The 15,963-nt window shown below is 38.6% G+C and overlaps 1 protein-coding gene and 1 pseudogene across 5 annotated transcripts in view; both read left to right on the top strand.

Annotated features, from left to right (window-relative positions):
- The window catches only part of TRPM3 (transient receptor potential cation channel subfamily M member 3), a 713,055-nt gene that overhangs the window by 378,555 nt on the left and 318,537 nt on the right, over positions 1-15,963 (top strand). The window lies entirely within an intron of this gene.
- On the top strand, positions 9,539-15,050 carry LOC132212657 (phosphorylated adapter RNA export protein-like; annotated as a pseudogene).

The following is a 15,963-nucleotide window of genomic DNA, read 5'->3' as shown; positions in this document are numbered from 1 at the left end:
GGCACCCAGGGAGCAGGGAGCCACACTTCCTCACATAAAACAGAGCCATCTGCCACAAAACAAATGTATCTGCATTTCATGCCATTTATGTTTTATGAAGTTGTTTATATTATGCTGATGGCAAATTAACACTAAGCTAAATGCCTTACCCTATGACGGGATCTGCAGTATTTCCTTGTGGAGGCAGTGTTTCAGAAATCTATGTTGCAAACAAGACACTGGAAATAACTTGAATGCTGATGTCTCGGAACCGCCAAAAGCATCTCTATTATAGATGCACTGAATAAATAAGGTTGTTGCTAGAAAAAGAACCCAAGTTTTGAAAAGGGAGAAAACCATAAAGGGATTTTCTGAGCAATGTCAACTGACTAAAAGAGTAAAATATACTGTACTGAAGATAGTGGGGTAGATGTGCTGGTTTTTCTTACATTCAGTGCACTGAATTGCATATGGTTTGGTCACTAGACATAAATGTAAAAGCATCCAAGACACTTTCCATTTCGCATGTCACATTAGTCAGAGCTGCACTATAGATGACAGTGGCCGACACACAAACCCTTTTCCCCAACACATAGAACATGTTTTAGATTCTTTGTATTTACATATATTTCTTGTGTTTTTTGCCCTTCATACTTAAGTAATGCCGTACTTTTCTCTTCTTTTTCTTCTTCTTAAAAAAATGCCTATATTTTATAAAGAATCACATCATGGTGATTCACAGATGAGAAAATCACAACTCAGAGGGGGTTATCAGGGACTTGCCTACTGTCCCTCCGTGGCAGCAGCTAGGATCCTTCATTCTCAGGCAAGGACTTTTTTTTATTAATAACTTATTTATAAAGTTCTCACTAGGTACAGGTATAGTGGCACATTATCTCATTAAATTCTCAAAATAATTCAGTAAGGCAGAGACTATTTTGTACATTTTTACAGAAGAGGAAGTTGAAGCACAGAGAGGTTAAGTGACTTGCTCAAGGCCACACAGCTACTAAAGTGAGGAGTCAGACATTAAATGCAAAGAGTCAGGTTCTCAGATTCCATCCCCTTAACCACTGCACAGACTGCCTTTTTAAAGACATAAGCACTTTCAGAGAAATGAGTTTCTTTAGAAGATGTTCTCATATTGTAGCATACATAAAAATCTCTAGGACCTTCTGACTCACTAGGTCTGGGCTGAGGCCCAGGAATCTTCTTTCAAATGCAGGTGCCTGTGGAAGAGCCACACTTTGAGAACATCTCTGCTGTCTAGATAAGTGGTACCTGAGATGGGGTAGGATGCTTTTGAATCCTTTGGCTACATCATATACTTTGGACATTCTGCCTAGTGGCCTGGAATTGTGAGAACTTTCACCTGGGTATGTATGTTAGAGAATCTAGTTTAAAAAATCACTACTATATAACCTCCTGGGCAGGGGGATGCTCCGGCCGGAGCCGCCTTCAAAGCCTTCGCTGCTCCGAGCAGGGGGAGTTGAGCTTCCCTGTTCTATGTTTTCTTTCACAATGAGACACCCTTCGCTTCCTGAGGTTTTGGCTCATGGGATAATACTCAAATTACCTTGCTCCTTCTTGACCTATGTCTCCTCTTGAGTTGTTCTACATCAGGAGTTCAATATGTCTGTGTTCTCCTTTCTCTAATTGTTCAGATAATCTCACTATGGATACTCTTATTTCCACTGGGAGGAGACTAATTCTCACTAAATAATTGCAGTGAAAATGTGTGCTGGATACAGTAAAATGAGATTCCTCAGATTCTGTCTCAGGCTGGGAATGAAGATTGAACTTGGGGGAGAGCGATGGGTAGAAGGAAAAATAAAATATATACCTTGGGCACTGTGCTTGATCATTTGGGTAAGTGGTCTTCAAGGAACCTGTTATCTATTCTTATAGATGAAGATGCTGGGCTCAGAGAAGTTAAATAACATGCCCATGATTGTGCAGATAGGAGATGACAGACTTAGAATTCAACTCTAGCCTATCTGATTCCAAAAATATGTTTCTTCCATAATACCATGCTGAGTACTGATAGGAAGGCTGGCCAGGACAGGGCAGGTAGCTAGCCAGAGTAAGCTCCTAGGTGAACCTACTACAGAATGCAACATCTTTAACCATTTCCAGAGCACAAATGTGTGTGCTTATCTTAGTCCAAGCATGTCAAACTTGCGGCCCGCAGGCTGCATGCCTCGTTTATTTGGCCCATGTGAGCCTTTGAGTTTGACATGCTTGTCCTGGTCCCTGGCAAAGACTAATGTACTTTCTGTTTCTGTAGATTTGCCTAATCTGAATATTTCATATCAATGGAATCATACTATTTATGGCCTTTTATGTCTGGCTTCTTTCACTTTACCATAGCATTTTCAAGATTTATTCATGTTGTCTGATGTATTACAACTACAATCCTCTTTATGGCTGAATAATATTCCATTGTATAGTATACTATGTCAGTTGATAAGCATTTGGATTGTTTCCATCTTTACAGTGAGTAAGACTGGTATGACCATCCATGTAAGTTTTTATGTGAATATAACACCTTCAATTCTCTTAGGCATGTACCTAAGGAAGGAAATGCTGGGTCATACAGTAACTCTGTTTAATATTTTGAGGAACTGCCTCCCAAGCAGCTTCACTCTTTAAAATCCCCACCAACAATGTCTGAGGATTCCAACGTATCCTCATCTTCACCATCAACTGTATTGTCTGCCTTTCTCCTTACAACCATCCTAGTGTGTGTGAGGTGGTCTCTTCTGTGGCTTTAATTTTTATTTCCCTAATAACCAATGATATTGAGCAGCTTTCCATGTACTTATTGGCTATTTGTATGTCCTCTTAGGAGAATTGTCTATTTAAATACTTTTATTATATTTTAAACTGGTTGTATTTTTATTATTATTGAGTTATATGTTCTTTATACAATATATTGTGGATATAAGTTCCTTACCAGATACATGATTTGCAAATACTTTTTTTTCATTCTGTATGTGTCTTTTCATTGTCTTGGTGGTGGTGTTTGGTGCACAAAAGTTTTTAATTTGTTGAAATATAGTTTATGTAGTTTTTCTTTTGTTATCCATGCTTTAGTTACCGCATGTAACTAACTATTGCATAGCCAAGGTCACAAAGAACAACTTCTATTTTTCTTCTAAGAGTTTTGGGGTGTTAGCTCTTATGTTGAGGCCTTGGATCCATTTTGAGTTGATTTTTATATCTGCTGTGGCATTGATGCTTTTATGGTCCCTCTACCTTTGGGCTCCTCCCACATAGTATTTCTGTCCTCACATTGACACACAGGAAAACCAAGTTCTTCATTCATTTTTATACACACAGAGATACATACACATACACCCAAACTCTTCTTTTATAAAGCATCCATGAGATAGTAGACTTCACAAAAATTTTAGTGGTCACCACATTTATCAGGCAAACAACCTAAAATCACATTTTAGGCAATGCTAACCTTCAAAGATCTTTTAGCCAAGGGGCATTTCATTGTTTATTGTAACCCTTCCCCCCCCTCCCCCCCACACACAATTCATTTCCTCAAGGATTTTTGTCCTCTACTCCCTCTCTCTCTTCCCTGCTCTTCTCCCCAGGCCCTCTTGAGAAATAAAACAATTTTCTCATGCAGCACAGCTTATTTTTCTCATTTCCTTACTTGAGTTCCTCATGGTTTCTCAATTTCTTTCCTAAAGAATGCATTTCCCCACCCCCCAAAATAGTATGTTCCTTAAAGGAATTCTGGTATCATTTTTCACACCATTATTTTAGGAAAGTTTCAATAAGGTATTGAAAGGAGTGGTCCTAGGAGTGAGTAGAGAGCCTATATATCTGAACTGCAAAAAATGAGAATAAAAAAGAGGAGACAACAATACCTGTGGTGATGATCATCAACAATTTCAATGCCCGGCTAATGGGTAAGGTAGCAGAAAGGGCCTTATAGGTCAGCTCAGTATGCTGGGGCTGGGGGTTGTGAAGAGAATAGTTAGTGGAAGCAAGAAGGAAACCTACTTTTAAGTAAACAAAGCTTTCATGTTTTGATTATAAAGATCTACAATTCTTTAGAGCTAGCTATATTTTGCAATTAAGTATTTTTCAGATTTTAGAAAAGTAATACTGTAGATAATCCAGATATGTCCTACAGAATACTCTGTAGGGCCTGAGTCAGCAACCCATAATCAAACACAGAATCAAATTCATATAACACTAAGGGGCATGAACACTCTAAATAGCTTTATATCAGCTTAGGTCTGTTTTTATTGCCCAATGAGTTTAAAAAAAAAAAAACTTTCTCTTCAGTTTTGTTTTCTTTTTAGTTATGAATGTCATATTGTGACCTATATCTTTAAAATGCCACAGCTATAGGTGATAAATCATTCTTCAAATGTTCCCTTTTGCTGCGACAGCTCAGCAAGTCTAGAAGTGATGAGGACAAAGATGAGGATGCTTCCCAAATGCCTATCTTTCTGGCTGATGCACTGTTTGCTGTTGATTTGCCTTGCAGATCAGCTTGGTTGCTTAGAAGCATTCACTAGCCTTGTTTCGTCCCAGCTTTCTTTTTAGCTCTTCTATAGTTTACTGCAGTGGATATAGTCAGAACATAAGATGATGGGCAAATGATGTTTAGGACAATAATGTGAGCTTAAAAATCACTTCAGAGAAGAGAGTAGCAGGGAAGAAGAGAATAGACCCAAACAATATTAGGGAATTGCTACTGACACCTTCCCCCCCCAAAAAAAATAAAAAATAAAAGGCCCATCACCTATGCCAACTGTTTGGAACAGCTTGAATGATAATAAATGAGCGCAGGGATCTAGGAGGAGAGCCTGGCAGCCTTTATCAACTTAACTGAGACTTATAGGCAAATAATCTTAATTTGCCTTTTTCCTAAAGGGATTCTGATGCAGCTTTGACATAGAAGAAAATAAGCAAGTTTAGGATTCAGGATACTGGGTCTCACCCAACATCCCTGATATGACCCTAACAAGCTTCATTTATTTTCATTAGTGAAAATTACCATTTTGTAAGAGTCACATGATAGGACCATTATACATACATTAGCTCTAATATTCATGACAACCTTATGATACAGGTCCTAACATCCCCATATAAATCATGAGGAAATTGAGCTTTGGGGAGGTTAACTAGGCATTCAGTAAATGATCGGTTTCACTGGGATTAGACACAGCTCTATCTGATGCTATAGCTCAAATTATTTCTATTGCTCAGGGTACATCTTTGATACCCTGGTTTTACCATTTTCCACATAGGTACTGACCTTTCTGTATAGTGTAGAGATCTACAGACCTGGTTTCAAGACTAAGATTTTAGCGTCTGCTAGCTGTGTTACCTTGGAATAGCAATAGTTACCATTAAATATCTATCAAACACTATTACAAGAAATTATGTGTATAAATATATATAATATAAAATTAGATAGATAGATGATAGATAGATAGATAGATAGATAGATAGATAGATAGATAGATAGATAGATAGATAATAGATAGAGGATACATATATGTAATACCAGCTTGGTTTTTGTGGCGTTTACATGTCATAATGTGAATCAGTGTTTTTCACAGCACATTATAGAAACTTTGACTTGTCCCAAGAGAAGGTTTATGCTAAAATACATTTGAAAATCACTGAATATATCCCCCTCTTAGAGATTCTCAGTGCACATTTGTATCATAATGATGCTGAGAAGTATTTGAGGCTAAAAAGGAATGGTTGTTTAATTTGGGGGTTCTCCAAATATTTTGACCATGGAACCTCTTTATTTAGAGTTTACGTGTTAACATCTGAAGCTTCCCATAGAATGCATGCTGAGAAATGCTAATCCGCATGAAAGTCCTTCATATAAAGTGGCATGATCACTCACATTTGTACAATTGTAGTAAAAGTTCACAAAGTCAACACAAAGTTTCTTTGAGTCAAAAAAATGTGTTTAACTTCTCATTCTACACAAGGGCTTTGCCTACTTGTATATATTTTTAAAATAAAAGGCATTTTTAGAGTTTTGTCTTACCATCCAAATTCAACCTACTCAATTCAGGTCAAGGTTTCTCTCACAAAGTCTTCCCCATCCTTGGTCCCCTCTCGCCCACAGGGATCCCTCTGTTCTCTGACCTACCTTGTACTGGCTGTCCCCACGGAACTGGGGCTTCTGGAGTCGTCTCTAAGAAACAGGAATTATACAGAATTAAAATGTCCCACATTTGACAGAGTTGAATAGGATTGGAGTAAAATTTGTGAGAAAATCACAGTTTTAAAAGAAAAGCCAACATTTTCTCATTGAAATTTCAGGAGAAACAGTTTTATTTCTTTTTCCCCCCTTTATTTTTCTTCTCTCTCTTTTTTTCTTTTGTGATTCAATCCTAAATTCACAATTACAAAAATTTTACGTATCCAAAACAGATATTAAGTTTGAGTCTTCTAAATTGAGACATGGACTTACATTTAAATTTCTTATATAATTTTTTTTTTTAATGCAACTGCAAAAAAAAAAAGGACTCTCTTCTTTGTGTGAGTCTTGGTAGTTTTCAGCTTTCAACACTTTACATATATATTGAAATCTTTCTATTCAAAATCGCTTTTCACAAAAAAAGTGATAAACCGCTACATTTGTAATTGAAACTTAGCACATTATTTATTACTGGGGGGTCCTTATTAAAGTGGGTTTTAGTACAGTATTTACTCAATTTAAAATTTCATAAATATGCTCAGTGATGCTCTTGCAAGTGACTAAAGCACCAATGGAAATGTTATATGTTCTAAAGGAAACCTCCCATAAGCCACTTCTGTGAATTTCAAAACTAAAGAAAGAAAGAATTGCTTGAGAGTATGATACTGTGGCTGTCCTTGGATAAGCTGGAGTTGAATAGGAGAGGATAAGTTAGACTAGAGTAATGAGATCAGGAACAATGTCAGCTACTTGTTTATTGACTTAGAAACAACCACAAGCTTAACATGGTGCTCATTATGTTACAGACAGAGAATTAAAATTAGGCAGAGATACATACGTTGATGCTCATGCTGCTTCATATAATAGGAAAGGGCCAGAAAAAAAATTGATTTTGAAAATCCTCATGATTGTCAAAAATAGACCTAGACACCTCAGTAGAATCTTTGGAATGCAAAAGGTGGTTTATTTGAAACCCTGTGGTTAATTATAATATCATTATTCAAGTCCCAATTGCGATTTATAAAAAGTAGTCAAGGATAGGAATTATACCTGTGGCTCTGATTCAAAATTATTTATAGTAATTCACATCCATTCAGAAAATTACTAGAAATTTGTCTATGAGCTCTTTAACCAGAATAATATTTCTACCTCATGCACAGGGTCCTGAATTTAGTAAGTGTTCAGTAAATGCTTGCTATGCTATTCAGACTAGCCCTGTGGGTAAATAGAACAGAATGAGGAACCACAAGGAAAACAGCAAGGATGGTGAGATTGACCAAATTGCCTCTGTCATTGACCAAAATGCCTCATAGTTTTTTAAACTCTTGTTACTTTATTTCCTCTCTGTTAACTTATTCATTATTAAGCATTCATTCACTCAAACCACTTTGAGCCTATTCTCTGTTCCAGGTACCAGGTATACATCCAGTAATCCTAGGATTTATAGACTAGGAGAGTCTATAAAAAAAACAAAACAAAACAAGAAAAAATATATAATCATCATTAGAATAAATATTAAGAATAAAAACAATGATGGCACATACTTGGGAAGAATATACTACTTCAGAGTGACACCTCTAGGTGAATAGAAATTTCATTTTTCTTTGAAAAATCACTGTATTCACTAATTGGTATTCATTGATTTGCCAAAAAAGCACTGTGATATTTAAAACTAAGGTCAGAAACCTCTTAACCCAAAGAAGAAACTATCAGAGAAAACACGTTTTGCAAAGAAAAAAATGTGAAGATAATAGGATCTTAAATGTCATAATTGTCCTTCATTAGCTAAAAAACAGCCACAAAAGAATCTCACTTTAAAATATGTCTTTCTGGACTGAAGCATGGCCTATAACTGATGCAGAAGCCTTTCTATTCACTCTTTTTAAAGGCAGCAGAGCTTGAGGAAGACTGTAGATTTTAGAGCCCACTCCGAGAAACAAGTGTGAATTCATGCTCTTCCACGCATTTTTTATGTGAACTTGGAAAATTTATTTAACCCCTTAGAGCCTCATTTTTGTAAGCATGTTAGTTGAAACATGCCACAAAAAATTGCTAAAAAATATCAATGTATAGGCCTATGAATTATCACCAAGAGAAATCTGCATAGTCGCCACCCAAATCAAGGCATGGACCATTGCCGGCTCACCAGAATCCCCTCCTGGGCCTCCTCCAATCACTTCCCCTCCAGGGTAACTACTCTCTTGACTTCCAACACTACAGTTAAGTGTTGAACCCTCTTTATACATATGGGATCAATAATATGTATTGTTTGGTGTCTATCTTCTTTCACTGAGACACATTTCTTTATCTGTAAAATGGGGGAAATGATGCCCATTGTACACCGTGGTTGCTATCATGATGCTGGAGTTATGGGGCCCAACCATTTGCCAGAAAAGGTGACTGTTTTACTCTACCTAGTTTGGTGGGCCCAAGCAGTGTGTACACATATGTAAATGCTGGTAGCAACCAAGGAAATGAATTTGGGAACATTTAATAGACCTGACTTTGCCTTGAGGTCTCTGGTTTAAAAATGGCCCATAATCCTGGCATTTAAAATCTTCTCTTCTCTATGCTGTTTTCTCCTATGGAATAGAGAGCAGTTCCTCCTTCATTCATTTCCAAGCAGGCTCAATTGGTTTGTTTCCCAAAAGATCACAGAGGTGACCCAAGCAGGTTTTCAGAGATAATAATTACAACTAACCTTTTCTGAGGACTCATTACGCTGCAGGCATTCTACTTAACACTTCATGTACATTAGTTCATTGACTTGTCATTACAGCTGAATGAGGAAGGTATCATATTATCCCCATTGCAGAGATGAGGCCAGAAAGATTTGAAAATTTACCCAACCAATAAGAGATGGCATTAGGATTCCATCCTGGGCTGTTGTCTCCAGAATGACAGAAAGTGGATTGTTAACTGCTGATGTGCAGGCCCCTGATGCATGCAGATCCTGTCCTCTTTTACTGCAATTCTATAGTAAAGGTTATCACCTATAGATTTTAACTTATCATTGGAGAGATTCTTGGCTTAAAAAAAAAATAATGGTAAAGTCTATTAACGCTCTCCCCTCTAAACTTACTAGGCAATGTCCTCAGTATCTATTATTTAATAGCATTTGGAGGACATAGGCCACAAAAATGCCTCATTAAAAGCCCTAAAATTTAAAGCCCAAAACTATTTTATTGTGTTACATGTGCACTGGAGCATATCATCTTATCTGGGAAAATGCCTTGGGGGACTTTAGTGCCCTCTCTAGTTCTACTGGCATTTCCGTCTTTTTATCTTTACAATATTTTTACCTATTTTATTATTTTCCATTATTGACCAATAATCACAACCCTGCAGAGTCATCCTATGATGCTCCTTCAGAAATCTAGAGAGCCTCTGTGTAAACCCACTGCCAAGTTTAATCCTGCGAATGCTGGTAAGTGGAGCTATTTGGATTATTATATATAATAAATCCTCTTATACAGCATTATTTAGTATTCCTCAGTTTACAAAAACCAAACCAACAAATACTTATTTAGTGCTTTTTTCACACACAATACCATGCTAGGGATTGTGGATAAAACAAATAAATGATATGACATCAACCCCTTCCTCAGAGTACTTAAAAGTTAATTGGGGAGAAGGACAAAAATGTAACCACAAAAAGTTAAATGTTAGTTCAAAGTACCAGAAATGTCATAATGCTTCCTGTGAGTAAGAGGACATCTAAGGTGGTCTTGAGTTATTACTAGAGCTTCCAGAGAAAGCAGAGGCTGCTTGGTCAGAAAAGAGGTGGGACCGAAGGCGCTCCTGGAGGGTGGACAGGGTTTACAGAGTTGACTGAAACACCCTGGCTGAGAAAACATGGCTTTAACCAAGAATTCAAAAGACAAGGACACATAGGTTAGAGGTGAGTGTGTTTGCTTCCTATGGCTGCTGTAACAAACTACCACCGATTTAGTGGCTTAAGACAATACATATCCACTATCTAACAGTTCTGTAGGTCAGAAATCCGGAATGGGGCTTAGGGGCTAAAATCAAGGAGTCGGCAGAGCTCTGGGGGAGAATCTTTCCTGGGCTTTTCCAGCTTCCAGAGGCCGCCTGCATTCCTTGGCCCAGGGCCCCATGCTTCATCTTCAGAGCACATCACTGCCATCTCTGCTTATATCATCTCGTCTCCTTCTCTGACTCTGACCCTCCTGCCTTCCTGTTATAAGGGCCCTGTGATTACTTTGGCCCCAATGGAATAAGCAAAAGTTATTTTTCTCATCTCTAAACTAACGTAATTATATCTGTAAGGTCCCTTCTACCAGGTAAGGTACCGTATTCACAGGTTCTGGGGAATTAGGAGCTGGTCATCTGTGGGGAGACATTATTCTGAGACACTATACTGAGGAGGTTTTGAGTGTAGACTTTGAAGTTTATCCTGCACAACAGGAAACCATTCCCCATTTCAGTCTGAAGAGTGACATGAGCAAAGCACGAAGTAAAGGACAGAGCAATGGGCAGGAAAGCATAGAGGCAAGGGGACCAGTGTTGAGAGAGGGAGCGAGGGAGAGAGAGAGAGAGAGAGAGAGAGAGAGAGAGAGAGAGAGAGAGAGAGATTGTGTGTGTATGTCATGTGTGAGTGTGAGAGACCACCCACCTGCCCACCCACATTTGCACTTGTGAACATGGCCTCAGTTTGTGCTACATAGTTTTTGCTTAGCCGTGGGGACGCAGCCACCTGAAGAGGCCCAAGAGTTTCCTGCCACCCAGGATTCCTGCTGGAGCAGGAGTAATCTGGAAGTATTTTGGTTTCTGGGGAATCAGCATCAGGCTTTAAAATACAGGATACTGGGAGAGCTGGGAACTACCTCTCCAGACAACCTTCCAGGTGTCCCATAGGAGCCTCCATTCTTAAGGAGATTTAAAAAAAAAAACAACAAAAAAAACCACGTAGTCTGTGATGGGCAATTGTACAAGCGGCACTGAGCTCCCAGAGACTGTTACTGTGGGTGGCAGGGACTGTCGTGTGGGAGCGGCTGGGAGAAGGGATTTGATTAACAACAAGCCTGAGTGGCGTGCAGAGCAGAGCTGAGGTGCTATCCATTAACTCTCCTCTCTGCCCTTTGCCCTTTCCATAGTGCCCAGAGTTTGAAATATCTGGTCACACACAGTGAGCTTTGATTCAGACACTACTTTATTGGAGTTAGGTGTAGCCATGGTTCAGCATGGATGTAAAGTTAGGAGGGGAAAAAGACAAAAGCCCAAGCATCAAATGAATTAGCAGATTTGCAGTGGACCAAGAGATTTTTAGGGGAGTTCTCATGAATATACAGGCAAAGGCTGGAGTTGCTTCTCTGGAAAAACAAATTCAGATCGTTCAGGAGTGAGCAAGGCCAAATGGTTGAGCAACTCATTTGGGGGTCCTGTCATCCGTAGAGTTGCTTATCTAGGGTGAAGCCACCAAGACGGATCAGATAGCTGCCTACTAAGACTTGATTACATGGGATTTTCAGAAAAGTGCATGTTTTCTGCAATGGGAGAGAAAATGATCACGTTGGTGTTCAGACTCTGAGGAAATACAGCACAGTCTGAAGGGATGTGCGTTATGAAATGAAACATTTCCCTGTTTCCAAGGCAAACGGTGCCGCAGTTATTTTGGTGGTGTTTAACTATATGATGTTCAACAGCAAAGACAGATCCCCAGAAATGAGCCCAGAAGTCTCTGAGGGAAAACATAAATATTCAGCTGTGCTTTTAAACACTTGCTATTTTCTTTCTTAATTCTGTTTACCTTTTAAACAACAACAAACAGAAGCCAAAAACTTGGCAGAGGGCTGCTTTTTAAGGAGAGTGTATTCTTTGACTGCCAAGTGAACATGCCTCTCTTTTTTACTTGGTTCTTTTCACTTTTTTTTTTTTCATTAAAAAGTAACACTTCCCATTTCATTCATTCAAGAACATTGTGCCCTTCAGCCATCAAGAGTACTCAGACTTCGGGATGTGAGGTTCCCAAAGAGGACAAGTCAAGGACTGTGTTTATTACTACCATCATCATTGTTATATGATTGCATTAAATTATAATAAGCATCTATGAAGATTCAGGGTATGGGGCATTAGAAATACACTATATTGAGAGAAACATATGCATAAAAATAATGACTGTACAATATAATAAGGCATTTGTACTTAAAAATTACTGTTAGAGTATTTTTATTATCAAGGCAGATAACCTCTAGTGAATTTGTACTCGTGTTTGCCACCTTTAAAGAGTCCCCTCACCCATTCAGAAAACTGAGCAGACTGCAAAGCAGTAGCAACCTGTGCTTTTTGAACCCGTTTCCCATGCTTGGAGCCCTGGAGTCACATAGTAGTTACAGTGGTAATCGGGGAGAGATCCCAAGAGGAAGGTGACTTCACGTCAGTGATCTCCTGCCACCTGATGTCCCTTCTGTACTTCGTCTGGAAGTCACAAGGTTCCATGTCTAGTTAGGTGTCTCATGCATGCTGTTCCTGAGCTCTGGTTGTTAAAGCCTCTTCCCTATGCACCCAGAGAATATCTCTGGAGAAGAGAATTTTAAAGGTGAAGCGCGATCATTTTTACATAACATTCCTTTTCAAAGGCAAAAGCTTGGCAAGAGCGCTAGAGAACTAGAGGGGGACTTTTATATTAAAGCCTGTTTCCTAAATGTACAAAAGTTCCACCTCTTCTTATTGATGATATTTGTCTACACACCACAGACAAGATGAAGTTTTGGAAAATTGGAGGAAAGGTGAGCAGGCCAGCTGCTGGGTTTAGAGACTTGGGGCAGAGTACTTGAATTACTGCAAGGTTTAGAGAAACTGCGAGGAATGAGTATTTATTGACCAACTGTGAGTCAGGCACTCTGCTAAGTAATTAGATACCTATTCCATTTGGCATACTCTTCAAAATCAAGTGTGAAAAGTAAGGATTTGCAAGATATTAACCCAAAACATAATTGTTGCACAACTACTGAGTGGCGAAGCTGGAATTTGAATTCAACCCTTTTGACCCCAGAACACTTTCCACCTCAATAATAAGAACTTCAGGGCAGGCAGTGACACATGGCAGATGCTTCATTAATGCTTATTAGATCTAAACGGGTCAAGTGTTCTGCTCTTAAGTTGACTTTGTCACTGAATTTACACACAAGGGTAGTTTAAACCTAATGAACAAAATTAACGATGAACAAAATAGATCCAGAGACATAGAATCATGTAACAGACTGATGAATCTCAGAGGGAAGGCAGGAGTCAGGCGGTGAACCAAAGAACTTATATGCATATATTCATAATCCATGGATACAGACAATAATAGTGTGGTGAAGGCCTGGGTGGGAGAAGAGTGGAGGGGGTCAATGAGGCGGAAAAAAGGGAACATCTGTAATACTTTCAATAATAAAGATAAATTTAAAAATAAATAAAAAGCATTTGCATTAAAAATAAAACTTCAATCCTAACTTGCCATTCCACACCTGGGGACATAGCACAGGAGGCAGGTGACGTGGAAGATGGGTAGCTTTTGGATTTGGATTTGACATGAGATTGCACCCAGTGACAAACTAATGCAGGTGCCAAAAGCACTAGGTGGGGACAGTGCAGCGAAGCCCTTCCAAGGCATTGCAGCAGCCCGTACCCTGGCATCACAGTGCCGGCCTATTAAAGGTGTGGACTCAGGAGAAGAGAGAGGTTTTCCGAGTCAGATGATGCCTTCAACAGAAATGTTTTAAACTCCCCTCTCAAACCAGAGCCTTTTCCATGTGGCCAGAGCAACCAGAAATGGTCTTTCTGCTGGAGGGAAGGTTAACAACATGTGGGGTGCTTGCTGCAGGAGCAGAATCAAGATGCGGTAGTTTCTAAACTTGGTATCTTGGAAATGGAAGGCACTATTAACAAAAGCAATCAGAGACCTACAGTTATTTGCTTGCTAAGAAACTCAAGAGGGAGTTTCAAGAACAGACAAAAGAATTAGACAAAGAGCTAGATGAATGTATGTGTAGTGGCAAGAAAAATGGGCTCCAAGGAAGAGGGAAATGGGCAAGGTTGCCTCAGGAGGAAATGACCTGACAAAGTCAGACTTGGAGACAGACTAGAAATGAGCTGCAAAGGCCAGAATGAGATCACAGAGGACGATTCTCTGGGAGAAAGTGGGTGATGAAATTTCTTTCAGGTTGCAGGATCCAAAGGAAGATCTGATAGCCAAGTAGTGAGTACTGGTATAATTGGGAACAAAAAGGCAATTGAACTTCTAATGAAAACTGCTGGAGTTGAACAGAATAGTGGCTTTTTTATAATGAATGGTAGGAAGAACACCGGGTGTTTTCCCGAATCTTCTGAAAAAAATCCTAGAATCAGTGAGGAACAAATTAAGGACATTTTAGCCCAGCCCTCATGGCTCAGTGACTGAGCGTTAACCTATGAACCAGGAGGTCATGGTTTGATTCCTGGTCAGGGCACATGCCTGGGTGGCGATCTTGGTCCCAGTGTGGGATGTGCAGGAGGAAGCCAACCAATGGTTCTCTGTCATAATTGATGTTTCTATCCCTCTCTACCTCTCCTTCTCCCTGAAGTCAATAAAAATACGTTTTTAAAAAAGGAAAATAAATTAAAGATATGTTCTACATTGAAAATCAAAAGAGTATGAAAATACAGAAGCTGCTAGAAAGAGGAGAACACAGTTTTTGAGGGAAAGAGGACACAAAATATTAAAAGTCTACATTTTCAAGATGACAGTACATCATGAGAAGCTATTGCAAGTTTCACAAACGAGGCCCTGGCCTCTCCTGATGAATCATAGGAAGGGCATGGAGAAACAAAGTTGGGTGCAGAGGAAGCCATTAAGGTTGATGATTCTTATGATTTGAACATTTATTAGTACATTTTGAGGAATAAACCTTTCTAAAATAACACTAATAAACCATTTTCTACTGAAAAAATAAAACTTCAAAATTTAGAAGAATTGTTAATGTAAGAAGTAAATCATTAAAACTGTCATTTATTTAGGTGTGCAGTGCATATTGATACATACACATATATCCATATCAGCCCTAAAGCCTGTCAACACTATGTTTCTACAGATTTTCAACACCTACTTTATCTTTGCTTTTAAGTGCTTGCTACAGCTAATCTATTTGCTTTGCTGGTCTATTGAAATTTTACATTTTTCCTTATTTTTTTTCCTACTTAAAATTTACTACCCTTAGGTGAAACTGTTGAATTAATAGAAACCAATGCTTTCTGGGGTTAAAGTGGGCATTTCTCTTAGTAAAGTCTTGGCTATATTTATTTACATCATTAAAAATATTAATCCTAAAAGGTATCCAAATTCTCCATTTACTCATATATGAAGCATAGCCTATGATCTGTTACTCTCAGCATTGCCCAGTTCCTATATCTTTATTCTAAAAAGCATATCTTTGTGTAAGCAAACATTTATGCTCTTCTGCTTCTTAGTCCGGTGCCCTTCAAATGACACTGCCAACTAGTTCAATTAGAATCTTGGGAGTTCCTCTGATATGAAAACTCATTTAGTAAGTATTAATACCACTGACTAATTGGTATTGTCCACAGATAGGCCATCAGAGATAGTGATATATTGTCACTCCCATTATTATTATACTTTTCCAGTATGCCAAATATATTCGATACCAAATAACAATCATAGAGTTGCCCCATCCAATGATTTTGCAGTTACCCATTGAGCTTGTTATATTAATTTGAAGAATGGGATTCAAAGCATTGATTAAGACTTGGATTCTATTTGCAGAATAGCCATGGTAACTCAATTA

This window comes from Myotis daubentonii, chromosome 11 (genome assembly GCF_963259705.1).
Source record: "Myotis daubentonii chromosome 11, mMyoDau2.1, whole genome shotgun sequence".
NCBI classification, from domain to species: domain Eukaryota; kingdom Metazoa; phylum Chordata; class Mammalia; order Chiroptera; family Vespertilionidae; genus Myotis; species Myotis daubentonii.
Note: the sequence above shows the minus strand (reverse complement) of the source record. Positions and strands in the feature narration are given on the sequence as shown.